Raw genomic sequence first — 19,558 nt, 5'->3', positions numbered from 1 at the left:
AGCAGAGCGCTTTAGGGAACATCTCTGGGACAGCCGCACCAGTCAACCACACCGCCCCATGGTCCAACATTTCAACTCCCCCTCCCACTCTGCCGAGGACATGGAAGTCCTGGGCCTCCTTCATCGCCACTCCCTCACCACCAGACGCCTGGAGGAAGAACGCCTCATCTTCCGCCTTGGAACACTTCAACCCCAGGGCATCAATGTGGACTTCAACAGTTTCCTCATTTCCCCTTCCCCCACCTCACCCTAGTTCCAAACTTCCAGCTCAGCACTGTCCCCATGACTTGTCCGGACTTGTCCTACCTGCCTATCTCCTTTTCCACCTATCCACTCCACCCTCTCCTCCCTGACCTATCACCTTCATCCCCTCCCCTACAGTACTCTATGCTACTTGCTCCCCACCCCCACCCTCCTCTAGCTTATCTCTCCACGCTTCAGGCTCACTACCTTTATTCCTGATGAAGGGCTTTTGCCCGAAACGTCGATTTCGCTGCTCCTTGGATGCTGCCTGAACTGCTGTGCTCTTCCAGCACCACTAATCCAGAATATTCCCTCCATGCTGATCACCATTTTATCCTTCTTCTAGTATGAGTTTTCAAATGCTATCTCAATAAAGGTTATTAAATTCAATTCTGAAGGATTGCATGTGTGGGCTGGGTGGAGAAAGTATGTATAATATTACCTTTTCCAGCTTTATTTAAATATTTCACTTATGCTCTGCCGCAAAAAAACCCTTTTCTAATGCATTCCCAATTACTGGAACCACAGTATGCCTTTACAAGCACAATAGCTGTTAATATGTGTTGCTTTAGGGTCAGGCAAGAACCCTCATTACTGTCACAGTTAAATAAACTGCCAAAAAATGCTTATGTTTCAATGCAGAAAAATAATACTTGATGAGACCTATGATTTAACCTATAAACTATGAAGCACGCTTATTAAAATTCAAGGTGAAACATCCAACATAAGTCAATCCCACCGGCTTCATTTGATTACAGAATTTCAAACTGAGATACAAAAATATTGAACAATCCAAATTTCTGCTTACAAATGGTAAATCTGAACATCATCTGAAATTATATATGGTGGAGGTGTGTGTGTGTGTGTGTGTGTGTGTGTGTGTGTGTGTGACGGCGAGGGGGGCGGGGGAGAGTGGTAAAAATCTTAAGATTTTTCAGAAGAAGATTCTTACTGTTGTTGTGCCTATCAAAGGAATGTGTCATCTTGTTGAGGGCAATACAGGCAAGTTTCCAAAATGTACACAAATATATTCCCATCTGACCAGAAACTGTATAAAATTTAGGTAAAATTTCATGAGGAGATGCATGTCCAGGAATTTTCTATTTGCCATTTAAACATATAGTTTATCCTATATAGCTCTCAATAGGTCACTGGAGGTAGGGACAAACAGTGCAAGAGCAATGAAATTGACCACCTCCTCTTCATTGCTTACAAATTTTGTCTGAGTGACATTCTCATCTTCTACAGTGAACGATCTGCCTAATAATCACAAAATTGTACAGCACAGAAGGAAACCATTCATCCTATCATGTCTGGGCACACTCTTCAGGCAAGTATCTCACCACTCTCCTGCCTTTCCCTGTAACCATGTATTTTGTTCCCTTTCAAACAAAACTTCTCACTCCCTTTTGAATGCCTCAATTGAACCTGTCTTCCCAAACTCACAAGCAGTGCATTCCAGATCTGAACCATTCACTCCATGATAAAATTTTTACTCAGATCACTTTTGCTTCTTTCACTACTTACTTCCAATCCTAGCCTTCTTGACCTTGATTCTTTCAGAAGTAGAAATATTTCCAGGATCCCAAGATTTTGATCCAGTGACAGTAAGGAACAGTGATAGCGTTCTGAATCAGGATTGTGTGGGCATGGACTGGAACATATAGTTCATCGGTTTTTATGCATCTGCTGTCCTTGCCTTTCTGGATGGTAGAAGTAAGAGTTTTGAAGGTGCTGTCTAAGAAGCTTTGGTGAGTTACTTCAGACCATCTTGTAGATGGTACTAAAATGTTGTTACTGTGCATCAATGGTGCAGAGACAGAATGTTCACTTTGGTGGATGGTGTGTCAATCATGTGGGCTGCTTTGTCCTGGATGACTATCTCCAAAAAGAGAAAATCTAACCATTGCCCAAGCTTCAATGTTATCCAGCACCTGGCATATGGACAAGGCTGCCTCAGTGTTTGAAGAGTCACAAATGGAGCTGGATATCAGTGAACATCCCCACTTCTGACCTTCTAGAGTCATTGAGGGCTACAGCATGGAAACAGGCCCTTTGGTCCAAGTTATCCATATTGCCCATTTTTCACAATTGAAACTAGTCTCATTTGCCTACATTTGGTCCATAGTGCTCAATACCTATCCCATCCAAATACCTGTCTAAATGTTTGTTAAATGACAAAATTGTACTCACTCTCACCACCAGCTCTGGCAGCCTGTTCCAGACACTTCATCATCCTTTGTGTGAAATAAATTGTCTCCCTGGACCCTTTTGCATCTCTCCCCTCTCACCTTAAACCTATGCTCTCTAGTTTTACACTCACCTCCCATGGGGAAAAGCTGTTGGTCAACTACCTTATCTCTGCTCCTCGTGATTTTATAGACCTCTATTAGGTCACCCCTCAGTCTCCTACGCTCCAGGGAAAACATCCCAGCTTATCCAATCTCTCCTACTAACTCAAATCTTCCAGTCCAGGTAGCATCCTAGTAAAACTTTTCTGCACTCTTTCTAGTTTAATAATATCCTTTCTACAGTAGGGCAACCAGAACTACACACAAAGCTCCGAACGTGACCTCACCGACATCTTGTACAGCTGCAACAAGACATCCCAACTCCAATACTCAATGCTCTGACTGATGAAAGTAAGCACGCTGAAAGCATTCTTCACCACCCTGCCTACCTGTGGCTCCATTTTCAAGGAGGTATGAACCTGCACCCCGAGATCTCTTTGTTCTATATAATAGGACCCAGGACCCTAACATTGACTGTGCAAGTACTGCTCTGGTTTGCCTTACCAAAATGCAACCCCTTGCATTTGCCTAAAGTTCCATCTGCCATTTCTTAACCCACTGGCAAGTTCATCAAGATCTCATTGCATTCCCAGATAACCTTCTTCTAATGGAGGGAAGATCACTGAAGAAGCAGCTGCACATGGTTGGGCCCAGGATACTACCCAGAAGAATTGCTGCTGAGATGTCCTTTTGCTAAGATGTCCTTTTACCTCCAACAATCACCACAATCTTCCTTTGTGCAAGACATGATTCTAGCAGAGGAGTTTCCCCCGATTCTTAGTTTTACTTGAATTCCTTGATGCCACACCCAGTCAAATGCTGCCTTGATGCTGGGGGCAGTCACTCTCACCTCACCTTTTACAAACTTGTGAAGAATAATGACACGACACAGGCACTATGTGTATCCAGAGTGCAGTAGGCCATGACACCACTGAAGTGAAGTGACAGTTCGAACAAAATCTGCAGCAGCTCATCAGCTCAGGACCACTTCTGTGACAACAGAGAAATTGTTTTCCTGGAGGTTGTCAGGACAAAATAGAATGAGTGTTAATTGCAGTTTCCAGTACATGGTGGACATGTTTTATTGTCTTTATTGCCGGTTTGGCCAGCCTTACTGTAGATCAGTGAAGCCACAAGCTCAGATCCCGGGTTGAATAGAAATGTTTAGCTGTCTTAGATGCTGAAGGTTTTTTAAAACTCTTATCAGAGAATCTAAGACCAGAGGTCATAATCATTGGTAAAGGGTCGCCAATTTAAGACAGAGATGAGGAAGAATTTCTTCAGTCAGATTTTCATGAATCTGTTGAATTCTTTACTACAGAAGGCTGCAGAGGTTGGGTTATGAAGAATATTCAAGGGTAAGTTAGGCAGATGTTTAATCAATGAGGGAAAATAAGGCCTATGGAGAAAAGGCAGGAAAGGTGGAGTAGAGGATTATCAGATTAACTATGATCTCATTAAATGGCAGAACAGACTCAATGGGCTGAACAGCTACTTCTGCTCCAATGTCTTTTGTTGTTCTGGTTTGGAATCCACCTGCCTGATACTGGAGTGCCTCATCTATTGATTGGGAACAGCCTTCCAAACATGACATTGAGTTTAATGACTGCTCCCATTGTTTTTCTCATTCAGTATGTTGTGGGCAACACTAGCAAGGCCAGTGTTTATTCTTAAATGCCTCTTCAGAAGGTGATGGTGAGTCCTGCTCATGCCTCCAGTGTTCTTTATCATCCCATTATCAACACCCTGTTGCCTTGGTGTGATGCAAAGGAGACCATGGAATGGGTAACCATTTTGCAGAATGCCCAACTCAGTCCATATGAATGACCCCAAATTTCAAATGATTTGTCATTTGATAAAACATTTTGCTCCAATGCCAACTCATTTTCCATTCTCAAGTATTCTAGACTTAACACTTGAGTTTAAACATTCAAAGCACGAAAACACTATCTTTCATTTGATTACCCCATCTGCTATGTCTTCCTTGTCTCTTGTTGGCATTGGTCTCAGGTGAGCTTATCTATTTTTTTCTTGTCAAACCTACCTTTCACATGTATTTTATATCTCAATCTCTTCTTCACACCATTAGCACTCCCTTTGTCTTTTGCTCGGTGGGGGGGGGGGCCCTCACCATCTGTTCCATTTGTTCCTTTTCCCTTTGTCATTAGCAAACAGACCATCATTCCACATCCCCCTTCAATTTCAAAGAAGAAACTTTGGACCTGAAATGTTAACAGATGCTGCCAGATTTGTTGACTTTCTCCAGCATTTTCAGTTCTTATTTCAGATTTCCAGTATCCACAGTGTTTTGCTTTGATTTAAACACACAGAAATCCCACCATTATGAAACAATACTTTTAGCGGCATGGTGGCTCAGTGGTTAGTACTGCTTCCTCACAGAGCCAGGGACCTTGGTTTGATTCCAACCTCGGGCAACTGTCAGTGTGGAGTTTGCACATTCTCCCTGTGTCTGCATGGGTTTCCTCTGGTTTCCTCCCACAATCCAAAGATGTTGGCCATGCTAAATTGAGGTGTATGAGTCAGAGGGAAATGGGTTTGGGTGAGTTACTCCACAGAAGGTCGGTGTGGACTTGTTGGGCTAAATGGCCTGTTTCCACAATGTTGGGAATCTAATCTAATTATGTACATTTTTCTTTGTCAATATATTTATTAGCAAATTTTTTTAACTTTACAAACATATAAAATTATTGAAAAATACAATCAATAACAAATACCAGTATAATAAAAAAACACAAATTAAATTGCAACTACTAACTACTAACTCACCTAACCTACCCTACAATACAAAACAAATCCTAACACTGTGCAAAGCAACACCAATAAATAAGTAAATAACTAATAGATTAAAAAAAAGAAAGAAAATCAAAAAAATCAGGAAAAAAACCCACAAAATACAGAACAGCTATGCTCGGTGCAAAGCTCCCAAACAAAGGAATGGGAGCATTGTTTATATACCCGTATTAACTCAAGAGACCCCCCTCCAGGGTCCAGGGCTTGGCAAACCTAATCATCCTGGTTAAACAAACACCCCAGTTAATAAAATTGACAAATCTATATCCAAATAACTCAAGTAGGTCTGCCATGTCTTATAAAAGTGGTCTGTTGTGTGGTGCACCATGTTTGTAAAAAAATACAAGGGAATGTGCTCCATAATTAATTTCTGCCATCCCAGCAAGTTCTCAGAAATCCAGTTCATCAGAATATCCTTCCGTGCACAGTGTGCAAGAATATTAAATAGTTTCTTCCCATGCCCGTCTAAAGATATTAAATTTGGTAGACATAAGAGGAGAGATATCGGGTTTACTTTGACTTCAGTCCTCAATACCCTCCCTATCTCTCCCACCACAGCACTCCAATAAACACGGAGCCTGTAACATGTCCAGAAGCAATGGGTAAGAGTACCTACACTTAGTTTACATTTGGGGCACACTGAAGATGCCCATTGTTTAAACTTTGCCAGACGGGTTTGGTGCCAGATGAGCCCTGTGCAAAACTTTCAACTGTGTAGCTCATGTCCTATTACAGATTGAGATTCTCCCATATGTTCTCCCATGTTTCAGAAGAGATCTCCACTCCTAGCTCTTGCTCCCAGACCTCACATAACTGGTTAAAATCCTGCCAGACCCTGCCACCCAGCAAGCGATAGAGGGCACTAACCGAGAGAGTACTTGTGGAATGTAGCAACAACCACTCTGTATCGGGCTTATAGGGCTTAGTGAGAAGTGCGGTCTTCTTCTGGATGAAATACCTAACCTGAAAAAAAAACGGAAAAGATCTCTGCTGGGTAACCTTTTTTTGCAGCTCATTTGCTCAAAAGACATCATAACCACCCCCTCAAATAAGTGTTCCAAACTAGAAACTCCTCTCTCTGCCCATATTTTGAACCCTGAGTCCATCATCCCTGGTCAGAACCCTGGCATGCCAACTATAGGCGTAAGTGGCGAAGTCTTGGATAAGCAACCCTCACTATGACGCATCGTCCTCCATGCCTTGACAGTACTAATGACAGTGAGGTTCCGGCAGTGGTCCATAACTGTTCTCATCTTATCCATGAACAACAGGTTAATAAGAGAGCACTTTGCTTGGGAGGCCTCAATATCCAGCCATATTGAGATTGGATCGTTACCTACCCAATCGCAGACATAGGACAGCAGGGAACTCAATTGATACCTCCTGATGTCTGGGAAATCAACTCCTCCCCTTCCATGAGGCAACTGCAATTTAGTAAGTTTGATGAGGAGCCACCCACGATGCCAGACAAAGGAACCAAAGCATCTCATAAGCTTTCGTAGCGTTGACCTGGGAAACATTATAGGGAGCATACGTATGGGATAAAGCAAACGAGGAAGAACGTTCATCTTAATCAGAGATATTCATCCAAGCCATGAAATTGGAAGAGCCTTCCATCTCTGGAGATCTCACCTAGTATTGTCGAGCAAGTGAGCAAAGTTAGTCTGAAATAACAGATCAAATTTGGGGGTAATAAAAATGCCTAGGTTTCGGAACCCTGCCCGTGACCACTTAAAAGGGAACTTAGGGCCACCTTCAAGGCAGCCCAGAGGGCCGTGATCGCTGTATCTTAGTCACCAAAGGCCGTGCAAAATGTGCCGCCTCGGTGGCTTTCAACCACGTCTCAAGAAGACACTGTTGTTCCTCCTTCAGGTTCCCCAAAGGCATAGTCTCCGATTTTGCGAAGTTAATCTTATATCCTGAAATAGCCCCAAATGAATTGATACATCGTATCAAATGGGGTACGGAGGTCATCGGGTTCGATAAAAACAGGAGAACATTATCCGCACATAGTGTAATCTTGTGTGCCCTCGATCCCGTTTCCGGAGCGGTTATGTGGACGTTCTGACAAATGGCCTCTGCCAGCGGCTCTATCACCAACGTAAACAACAGTGAGAGGGGGCAGCCTTGCCGACTACCCCGACCAATCCTAAAATTCCCACACTTCATCCCGTTGGTGATGACCACGGCCAAAGGGTGTTGCTATGAAACCTTCACCCATCTAGCAAAAACCCTACCCAACCCAAACTGTTCTAAGACATAAAAAAGATACGGCCATTCCACCCGGTCAAATGCTTTCTCTGCATCTAAGGAAATCACCAACCCCTGAATCGATCATTGCTGACAAACTTGGATCATATTCAGCAACCTTCTAATATTATTAAAGGACCTACGGCCCCTTATAAAGCCTGGCTGGTCCTCTTTAATAATATGGGGCAACACCTTTTCCAATCTTAGCTCCAGGATCTTGAAATCTGAATTTAATAGAGAGATGGGCCTGTATGAGGCACAATCCTCAGGAATCTTCCCTTTCTTAAGAATTAAGGAAATATTAGTTTCTCTCAAAGATGGTGGTAGGCATTCATGCATATAGGAGTGATTATATATCTCCAACAATGGCCCTGACAGAATCCCAATAACCTCCTTATAAAATGCACCCGGGAGACCATCAGGGCCAGGTGCCTTTCCACTCTGAGGTTGCCTAGCTGCCTCCTGTATTTCCTGAACTGTCAAGAGGACATTAAGTAGAGAGGCCTGTTCCAAGGTTACCCCTGAGGTCTTAAAAATGGTCTCCATTTTAGCCCTCCTGTCCTCGCAACCTTCAGACTGATATAATTCAGAGTAAAAGCTCAGAAAAGACTCGATAATCTTTTTAGCATCGTACATAAGGACCCTGGTGTTATCTCTGATTGCAGTAATGGATTGGGGAGCACGCTTTTTCCTAGTCAGGTAGGGTAAATATTTCCGTGGCTTATCCCCATATTCGAACAGCCTTTGTATAGTAAAAGCAAGTTCTTTCTTTGTATTTTGTGTCAGTTTTGAATTCAAGGCAGCCCAGAGGGCCGTGATCGCTGTATCTTAGTCATCAAAGGCCGTGCAAAATGTGCCGCCTCGGTGGCTTTCAACCACGTCTCAAGTAGACACTGTTGTTCCTCCTTCTGTCATTTCCAGCTAGCCGAATACTGCCACGTGATCAGAGATAGCTATATTCCCAATGTTACAACCCATAATCGAATCCAGAAGGGCCGAGGGAACCAGAAAGAGGTCAATCCCCTGTGGCATTTATGTGGGTTTGAAAAAAATGTGAAATCCCTGCCGGTAGGGTGAAGACATGACTACATATCCACGAGCCACAACTCCTAGCATAAGTCAACCACCGGCTTGGCCTGTGAAGAAATATCTGGGAGCCCACAAGGCATCCTTTCCACTGTTGGATCCAAGAGGCAAGTAAAATCCCCCCCTATGATAATGTGCCGTGTTCCAAAAGAACTAAACTTAGAGAAAGCACTAATCAAAAATTTGAGGGGATGTGCCTGAGGACAGTAGACATTTAAAATGCCATATTCCTCCCAATATATCAGGGCTTTAAGTATCACAAACCATCCCTGCTCATCTTTCACCTACTCTAATAATATGAACGTAAGATTTTTCTGAATAAGTATCACCACTCCCCTACTTTTAGTAGTAAAGGATGAAAAGATTGCCCGGTCATAAACCCCCTGTTGTAATTTCAGGTGTTCCCATCATCAAGATGGGTTTCCTGCAACAAAGCAATGTCAACCTTTTCCCTCCTAAGGCTAGAAAGCACTTTTTTCTTTTTAACAGGTGAATGACTTCCCTTAATGTTCCAGGTGCACTATTTAATACGACACTGAGCCACACTGGGTGGCACAGTGGTTAGCACTGCTGCCTCACAGCACCAGAGACCTGGGTTCATTTCCTGCCTCAGGCAACTGACTGTGTGGAGTTTGCACATTCTCCCCATGTCTGCGTGGGTTTCCTCCGGGTGCTCCGGCTTCCTCCCACAGTCCAAACATGTGCAGGTTAGGTGAATTGGCTGTGCTAAATTGCCCATAGTGTTAGGTGAAGGGGAATGGGTCTGGGTTGGTTGTGCTTCGGTGGGTCGGTGTGGACTTGTTGGGCCAAAGGGCCTGTTTCCACACTGTAAGTAATCTAATCATATCCCCTTTCAGAGGCCCTTTAACCCCTCGGAGGGAGAACCCTGCTTACAAAGTACCAAGCACAAGTAAATAAAGACTCATAGAATCGAAGAACTGTATATACAAAAAGTACTCTATCATAACTATAAACAACTATTACTACCAAAAAAACTACAAAGAAAATCAACTGTAAAACCTTGAATGGAAGACTTTTTCCCCTGCCTACAGGGGGCACTCATCCTACCCATCCCCTCCTTTACAGCTCCTTCAAACCCAGACTGTGCCCCAGCCTTAGGCCAGAAAAAAAAACAAGGAGATGATCCTTAAATCAACAGAAAAAAAATAACGTCAGAATGAGCACTCCACCCATCCCTGGCTTCATGTCACCCCCTACTTGTGACTAAAAGAAAAACAGAACAAACAAACAAAAAAAGGGAGAAACAACAAAGAACATCCACAAAATTATCCATCAGAAAATCCAGTTATTAAAAAAAAGGAACAACTTATTCCAAGGTTTTCTCCCCCCTTTCCAAAAAAAAGAAATTATTAGGGAGATAGAAAGGAATAAAAAAAAGAAGGGAAAACATGGGGAAAGAAGGAAAAGAGAACAAACATTAACCGTATTCTTCAGGCCAATCCATCTATTTTAAAGTGTCCACAAAGGTTTTAGCTCTATCCACTGAGTCAAATGTATAAATTGAGTCCTCATGGCTGAAATGGAGCACTGTGGGGTATCTCATGGAGTACTGGATGCCCAGGTTCCTCAGCCACTTTTTAACTTCATCGAAGGACTTCCTCTTTCAAATTACAGCTGCAGAGAAATCCTGGAAAAACATGATTTTTGATCCCTTCTACAGCAGTGCCTGTAGATCTCTTCCCAGGGATCAGGAAGCTTCTATGACGTTTTGCTTGTCCCTATATGAGTGGAAGTGCACTAGGACCGGACTGAGGTGTTGCACCAGCCCTGACCTGTGCACTGTAAACCGATAAGCCCTTTCAATCTGCAGCCTGCTGGACTCGATGTGAAGGCCCAAAAACTTCGGCAACCAGCTTTCAAAGAAGCTGGCTGGCTGCTCACCTTCCTCACCTTCAGGGAGCCCGACAATTCGGAGATTTATCCTCCGACCTTGATTTTTGAGGCCGTCGGTATGGTCTCGCAAGGCCCGCACCTCTCGTTCAAGCACCTGGATCCAACTGGAAGAGGACTCCATCGCAGCTTCTGAGGCCTTAGTTCAACCTTCCATCTCCTCCAGCTGCTCCCCAAGGCCCTGGATCTCCTGCTCATGCTTCTGCAGTGTAGAAGCGATAGGTTAGACCTGAGCATGAATCTCCCCACGGATTTCCTCAATCGCAGCCCCAACTTTCAAGGTAAGTCTCTCCATCGCCGCAGCTAATTCCTGAGTCTGTCAGGTCCCCAGGAGGGGAGGGGTTAGGAAAGTGCTGTTGCTGCAATCTCTGGTATGCCTGGTGCTGCAGGAGACTGTCCTCCCTGCTGCTGTTTGCTCGCTCCTTTTCCCTTTGGCATCCTTCCCAATCCCAAATATTAACAAATATGCATTCTATAAAGTTTTAAACTAATAATTCCACCACATAAATTGGCCAGGGATGGCAAAAGAAAACACCAGTATGCCTTGGCTGTTAGGCAGGGCTGTCCACAGCAGTTCTACAGAATCACCGCCATCTTGCCGAGTCCCCATTATGTACATTTTAAAAGTTTGAATAATAAAACAAAATGTGTGCTGAGACAGCACTTTTTTTCCTACAAAATCAAAGTCAGATAAGGTTGTACTTAACTCGTGTTGATATTTTCTCTCAGGGAGATCATGCATATGCAGATAGCAAGTCTGCCTCTTAGCCAATAGCTTGTGGTTGAATCCTGCTCCAGGATCTAATGACAACAGAAGGTGAACTTATAACATGGCCAAGCAGATTGATTAAGAACCTGAAAGTCCTTTCAATACACCAATGGTAGACCAGAAGTGTGAGAGCATCTCCTTGTTAGGACTGTCGATGCGGAGTGGCATCCTACATGTGACAGATTCTGACAACAGACTAACAACTAGTTCCAGGAAAATGACCAATGGAAACAAACATATGTAAGGGCTTTGTCTGCCTCATGCATCATTAGATGTCGGAAACTTCATTGTCTCTTCACTCAGATGATGATTGGTCTGGATGCTTATGGCAGAGAATGCTCATGTGTTGTCATGTGCAAGAATCTATCTTCACATTTCAAAGTAGGGATATCAATGGTACACTTTGTTTCACAGAAGACATGACCTCAGTCACAATACATGATATGCTGCCACTAGCAGATCTTTTGCTAAGTCTGCTATATTCCATGACACAGCACTCCTTCACCATGATAGCTGTTTCTAAACAAGACATAAAAAGTGTCATACCTGTTCTATTATTTCCCATAGTTAGCGTACTTTTATCAGATACAATATGTCAGGTATACCTTTAAGAGACATGATTCTGATACTATCATTGTATCATAACATGTGACCTAAGGTTATAAATGCCTCAGACTCCATCTGAATTCAGGCCTCTTGAAGCATGTTGATGGAAGTCTACTACACTTTGTAACCAGCCAAGTTAATGTTAGCCCAGGCACTAATGTGCCTGTGAATACAATATTTGTGCGTATATTAGTGAACTGCAATCACCATTTGGTGGATCTTTCAATAGCATGTTGTCCATATCTAGTTCTTATGTTATGAGGGATACATTAAGCATAGCTTCATCAGATAAAGATAGACTGCTGGATGCAAAGCTCACATCAACACTTGCTCATGACAATTGATTGTAGATCATCTTGGACTTGAAAAAGTCTGTTACTTGTCTTGCATTAAACATCATGCAGAACAAGTGTTTGTCAGCAGAATGAAAAATAAAGCTTTAAGGGACATCACCAAGCCTCAGAATATCTTCAAGCTCCTCTGTATCAGAAACCCATAGCTCTAGCTGTATCATCTTTCCTCATCTCTTGCTGTGCCTCAAACCTCAGCCAAAGTAACTCAGTATAATTGATTAATACACATCTATGAAACTCACCAGACTGATAGTCAGAGATATGTAAATCATTGCAGTGCAGGATTGTGCCAAGGCTTATAACCTAGGATGAAACCGGAGTGAGGAAAATGCTTCAAAGTATCAGAAACATTTTGAGCCACATTTCCTTCCTAAAAGATTTCACTGTGCCATTTACACACTGTCCAATGTATTTGGAGCAGCAAGGAAATTTACCCTTGGAGGTTTTATCTCACCACCACAGAGTTATGACATGCTGCAGGTTGCAGTGTTGTAGTAATGGAAAAAGTTAGTGAGTGATAACTCCCTTTGGGAGATCAGGTAGGAATTAACGGATAACCATCATTACATTGATAGTTCAAAAGAAGGTTATCCTGAAGCACTTTGACCAAACAGCTAAATCAACAGTTGCATTAAAGCAAATTTAACGTGACCACCCATTACTCACAGATAAATACTAGACACAGATTGAATTATATAGAATTTACAGCACCAAAATGGGTCATGCTGAAAGCTTATTGACTTAGAGCAGGTAACACTATAGTTATTTTCCTACAGCTGTTGCCTGATCTGCTCAGTGTTTACAACATTTCCCAACTCTTATTTCAGGGTTCTAATAACTGCAGTATTTTACATTTTTGTCAGCAAAAAAAAAAAGACTCTTTCACAAAACAACATGTTATTATTCATTAATTATTCCTTACTGATTACATGCATAACCCATCATGTATGTGTGGATGTGAAAGGAGAAAATTTCAGGAAAAGCCAAGTTTCATAGATTAAGGCAGGACTCATTACAAATGGATAAAAACTATTTGTAGTATTATTATGGAATGGATGTCTGTTACACTCACCTTTGTCTTCAAACACTCCGTAATTGCATGAAGATGTGAAGAAGGTACAGAGGATCTGGAAATAGAGCACAGTACAATTTTTTTAAGTTTTAGTTCAACGGTTAAAAACAAAGAAGCTTTTGCAGACAATTGTTGTGCATTGAAAACTTATTTTAGAAAACAGAAGTCCTAGTTTACTAAATATCAATATTGGTCAATTTCATCTTTATAAAATTGACTCACAGATTTGAATAAAGGATATTGCTGCTATTAAGTTAATAAGTTCAAGTACATCTCAACAACTCATGGTCTCCTGCCATGCTGTATATTTGGATGGATTTCTGTGACTTACTAACAAGCATTGCAAGCAGTCTTTGCATCTATGCTAAAGACCATGTCAGTCTAGCATCACTGATAGCTTTTGACAAAGTGCCGATGCAGTAAAAGACATGGCATGGCAAGGGAATGTGAGGCATGGAAGCACAAATATAGGTAGATGCTAAGTGAGTGAGTGCTTAGACGGCAAGCAACTAGCCCTGAGATACAATCTGCTCCAATCTGTGAGCTGAATGCCTGCTATTTGTACAAAGTGTTGTTGATCAGTCCTGCAATGCAAGCCTGTTTTTCTGAGGTGATCTGCAAGAGGGCTGAAAAGGTGCCATAAGGCTGTGATTGATTGGTAAGTGATGGATGCCTAGTCTATTCACAAGGGGCACGTACAGTAGGTAGCCATGGATCACACTCAGAGATGCTGTTTGGTGCTGAACAACAATGTTGCTGGAGCTGAAGTTGCCAGGTACCCACTCTAATTGGCATATTGAGAATTCATGACATCTAGTTTGTTTGGCACAATTGTTAAGAGTTGAGGTGTTAGTAAGATGTTTAACAAACTATAATCCCCTGTAATAAGCAATTTGCCATTAGTAAGAAACTCGTCTCACCACTCGGCAAAAGCATAAAAGGTGCAACAAGATACTCATTGCGATAGGCTATGCTGGACTTCTAAACATTTTGCCACAAAACTCACCATAGCCCATGCTGTTCACACCTTTATAAGATTCTTCCCAATAATTTAAGTTGCCTAAATCAACAAAATGAATTAAAGTTAAAGGTGACAAACATTTAGGTAAATCTTGTTCAATTTGTCCCAGCATATAAATAATTTCGAAGATAGAATTTTAGAATCATAGAATTCCTATAGTGTGGAAGCAGGTCATTCAGCCCATCGAGTCCACACTGGCCATCCGAAGAGAGTTCCACCCAGAATCAAACCCCTAATCTATCCCTGTAACCCTGTATTTCCCTTATTTTAAAAGAGCAAATAGGATTTCTTTTACGGCTAATTCAGCTCTGACAAGTTCATTGGTAGCGATTTAATTTTAGGTTGAATATTGAAGGAGTGGGAGCAGAGGCAAGATGGAAAGGCAAAATCGAATGACCACAATAACTGGACATATGGCTTGTGGATACTACTGCTCCTGCAATCATGAGTCTATGCTCCCTAGATGACTGCATTCATTACAACTTTCATCTTGTCAGGAAATGTCAATTCTCATTGTCTTGTTTGAGTCCTGCATTGTAAACCACTGCTTAACATTGAGTAAATAATCAAGTGTCAAAAATTGACAGCTGGCAAACAGAGGGCCAGATGCCCACTATTTAATGAAGCCCTGTAGCATTGCCAACAATGAGAGAGGGAAGGATTGGACTTGTTCTAAAATAGCCATTTTAAGCAAGGCAGGGATCATCTTATTACACTTAGGCGTGCACTGCAAAAATATTTGATTACAATTGCATAAATTTCACACTGCAATTATAATTCAATTGGAAACTCAGTGTACCAGAGAACACATTGAAGAAAAGCTTGAGAAAACATTATTTTCCCTTGGTCTTTTATCTTTTTTTTTCTATGTCCTTTTAAAAAATGTCTTAAAAATGTAACTTTTTATTTCGGTGTGTGGGACTGCCGGCTGTGAATAAGAGAATGATAAAGAATGTTTTGGGAGAGCTGCTGGTCAGGAAAGGATTTTCACCATATAGGTGTTTGAGTTGAAGTATATGAACACTAGGAGCTGCACGGTAATCACTGCATATGCATTGAGTTCATAATTCCCTGCTGAGCTGCTAATGGTTTAACAATTTTCATGAGGATTATTTAATGGGTTGCTTATGAGCAGATTGGTAAACTTGCACTGGAACTTGAAGAAATACAAATGCAGTGCCAGGGAAAGATCTTTTGATCAATAATGACACATCAATTTCTTCAGCTTGACAAGAGTGATGATTTCAGCAGTGTGCTTGCCCCATTGGTCAGGTTGTTTTCAGTCCTTTACACCAGTTTCACTTGCACAGGGATTCACAATGAATAATTCTGAATTTTTTTTTTAATATCAGCTTTGGTTTTTGGGGAAGTTACTCAGTGGTGGTATTGTGAAACAGTGTATTGAGACAACTAACCTGGTGGTTAAGAAGATGAAGTATGAATACATGGAGTGGGAGTACAAAGCAAAATGAAGGGGAAAAAAAGAAATGACAAACATTTTATTATGTATGGTTCTCCCCACAGGCTGAATGAATGGGCATTTCTGTTTACATTCTCATAAAAAGAACACAGGCAAACATATACAAATACATTATTTAAACATCATCCATTTTTTATGTATCCAACAGAAAGCATGTTAGACCCAGGAGCATATCCTCTGATGTCAAACAATATGGTGGTCGTGTTGGAGACTCTATGATTCAGTTTATGCCTGGTCACTCTGAACACATAGAAGCTTCACTAACTGGTTAATGCACTTGCATCTCCTCACACACTATGTTAATAACAGTGAATAACAAAAAAAACTACATTGACTGACCTATCAATTAAAACTGTGTGCAAAGAAATTAAACCAAATTCATTACCACTTGGCCCCAAGAAGTAGTAAAATTTCTTAGTGCAAGAAAAATTAAATATGATAATTATTTTAATGCATAAGACTAACTCCCAAGCTTCATAAAGCCACAAAAAAAGGTGTAGTCAGCCTCATGGCTTTAGACAAACAAAACCAGTTACTTTATACAAGAATTCTGTTACTCACATTATACATTTTTGAGATAAGTGTCAACCACTAAATGACTCATTCCATCACAAAGCAGAAACCATTTGCCCAGTTGTGGAGCTCTAAGAATTCAGATTATGCCAGAACTGATCATGTGAAACCTGAATCCTGAGGAAACCAATGATACTGTTCTGAAATCGGGTTAATTTTCTTTTTCCTTTTAAAGTCATATATTATGAGACAGTAAGAATGGTAATCTTCAGATTAGGGACATAATGGAGTCCATTGGGATTCGGTAAACAAGACATTTGCTTTTCAATTAGCAGCAATCTGTTGATGTACACATCAGATGGTATATTAGGAAGACATTTCAGCATTTATCTTGGTATAGCTGCCTGTTAACGGACTGCGAGCCTGTGCTGTTTAATAGCCTGCAGCCAACAGTAGTCCCAAAGGAAGAATAGAAGCCCACATAGAAAATTCTGTTTGCTTTAAAAAAAATGAAATCCTTAGAAACAAAAAAACAATCCTTTTGATTCTAATCTTCAGAAACCTACATGAAACAATTCTACTTACAGTATACACCAAATAATTTAGTAATTAGAATATACATTCTCCATCATTTGCTCAGTGTTGCAGACTCACAATTTTCCAATTCCACTAACAAAACACAAAACACATTTTAACAATACCATCTTCAATATTTCACTCCCATATCTGTTAAAAACATAATATTCCCCACAGCTGTCTTCTTCCCAACCCTGTGGCTCAGTGATTAAATGTACTACATGAAGCTATAGACAGCCTGAGATTCTATCAGTACTATATGTCTGGGTCCAGTTGGTATACTCGTATTATGGCTCCTGCATTTCTCAGCATCAATTACATGTACGAGATATAAATTAATTCAGGACTATGAGGCTTTTGCTTATCTTAGAGTCAGCTCCCTTATCTGAAGTGCACACAGCAGGGGAAATGAAACCATTCACTCAAATGTTATATATGTGCCTTGAGCACATCTGTTTCAACTCCTGTATATACACCTGCAAAAGCACAATAGCTTATTCGCATCCTTTACTGGAAAATGTGTGTTTGATAGTCACCTGCACAAGCATGCAGTCAGCTGAAGGGGAAATGGTAAAGGTAATGTCACTGAACTACTTATCCAGTGTCCTCAGCTGATGCTGCAGGAACATACCATTAAATCACATCCAGGGAGCAGGTGGTGTTAAAATTCAAGTGATAAATCTTTTTCTCAATATGAAGTTAGTCTCAATAATGTGATCACGGCAACTATCCTCCAATTGGAATGACAGCAGTATGTTCTTTTTTAATTCATTCATGGAATGGTAAGTATTGCTGATAAGGCCAGTAATAATTGCCCATCCTTAGTAGTCCTGTGGTTCTGGAGTCACAGGTAAGTCAGACCAGGGTGAGAACGGTAGATTTTATTCCCTTGAAAATTTGACAGGGTTCAGAAAAGGTTTACAAGGATATTGCTGGGGCTGGAGAGTTTGAGCTCTGAGGAGAGGCTGAATAAGCTGGGGCTGTTTCCCCTGGAGTGTTGGAATCTGAGGGGTGACCTCATCGAGGTTTATTAAATCATGAGGGGCATAGATAAGCCAATTAGCCAAGGTCTTTTTCCGAGGGTAGTGGAGACCAAAACTAGAGGGCATAGGTTTAAGGTGACAGAGGAAAGATTTAAAGGGGACCTAAGGAGCAACTGTTTCACGCAGAAGGTAATGCGTATGGAATGAAGCTGCCAGAAGAAGTGGTGGATCCCTATGATTCTAAGTACATTATTGAAACAGATGAGTTTTTACAACTACCAACTATGGTTACATATTTGCCTTTATGCAACCTTTTTATTTCAAATTTTTAATAAATTCAAATATTCTCACCTACCATGGTAACCAAATCCATGTCCCCAGACATTAGCCTAATGGGCTAGATTTCATGACATTACCATTGCATCACTGCTCTTAACTACCCTCTGAAATGTCTTAAGCCATTCAGGTCAAGGGCAATACGGGATGCCCACATTCCACGATTAATCATACATAAACATATGATAAACATCTCTTATCTAAATACTAGATCTTCCTTCATTTGTATAGAACCATAACACATTGATACTTTGAACCATGTCTGCTTATAAGCAGGAAGAGGTCATTTTGTCATCTTCTACATTGACATTTTGCGAGGTTACATTTTGTTACCACGAGTTTTATACAGTCTGACTGTAATAACAGCTACAAGCGTTTTAGTTTCTAGTTTACCCAAATCAACTTTCATCCATCAGCTCCAGTCTATGACCACAGTGTGAGTTTTTCCTTTACCAAATTACAATATTAACCCACAATAAGTCTCAAAGAATTGAAATGCACACACCCAGCATATGGCAATCAATTTGGTATGCCAATCTCTGCCAAGGCTCAACCTGTGACTATAGAGGTGCGAGACAAGCACCCTACCACAAAACTGTCAGCTTGTGATCTTTTTCCTAGCCTTGCTTTGAAATCAGATGATGGAATTAAATACCTCTTGTTCGCTGTATCAATTTTTGGTAACATGAAAATTAGCTTCAATTATGAAATACTATAGTGTAACTTTTATTTTAAATGATTAAACTCATTATGAGGAGAGTCAAGTAGTTCAAATGAGATGCTTTTCAAAGCAAACTGTTAAGTAATGGAGGGAATTTACTAATAGCATGAGCACAGCTGGTATAGGCTGGGGCAGTTAATCAGATAATCTCTCTTTTCCTGGGGCTTTTTATAAAGCTCAATTTAAATCGACACAAAATTAAAAGTACATTGCCTCCTGCATGGATCCATATAATTGCTTTCCTTGCTTTGTTTTTCTTTAATGCAGCTGTCTTGTCTTTCTCCCTCTTATTGTATGTGATAAACTGGACAAAACTTATTGATAAAATGATGCAGTGGTTTAACCGCAGATGGGATCAACAGAGTTCTGAGTGAAATGGGTGGACTGGAAAATGGTACATATTGTCAAGAATCAGACATGCTCTTTACTGCAGCATCATAAAAAAAATGAACAGCTGTTTTGGTGAAAAGCTGTTTAGATATTTACCGCAGTTACAAAATGTGGCAGTTCAATGTGTAAGATTTTACTTGGAACAG

At 41.1% G+C, this 19,558-nt stretch overlaps 1 long non-coding RNA gene across 1 annotated transcript in view; it reads right to left on the bottom strand.

Annotated features, from left to right (window-relative positions):
- Positions 1-13,392: 13,392 nt before the first annotated feature.
- Positions 13,393-19,558, bottom strand: part of LOC122556530 — an 840,555-nt gene continuing 834,389 nt past the window's right edge. Inside the window, exon 4 of the long non-coding RNA XR_006313553.1 lies at positions 13,393-13,447. This is a non-coding gene — a long non-coding RNA (uncharacterized LOC122556530). The remainder of the gene's footprint in view (positions 13,448-19,558) is intronic.

The sequence above is a fragment of the Chiloscyllium plagiosum genome, chromosome 14 (assembly GCF_004010195.1).
Source record: "Chiloscyllium plagiosum isolate BGI_BamShark_2017 chromosome 14, ASM401019v2, whole genome shotgun sequence".
Classification (NCBI taxonomy): Eukaryota; Metazoa; Chordata; class Chondrichthyes; order Orectolobiformes; family Hemiscylliidae; genus Chiloscyllium; species Chiloscyllium plagiosum.
This window is presented reverse-complemented; position numbering and strand designations above follow the sequence as displayed.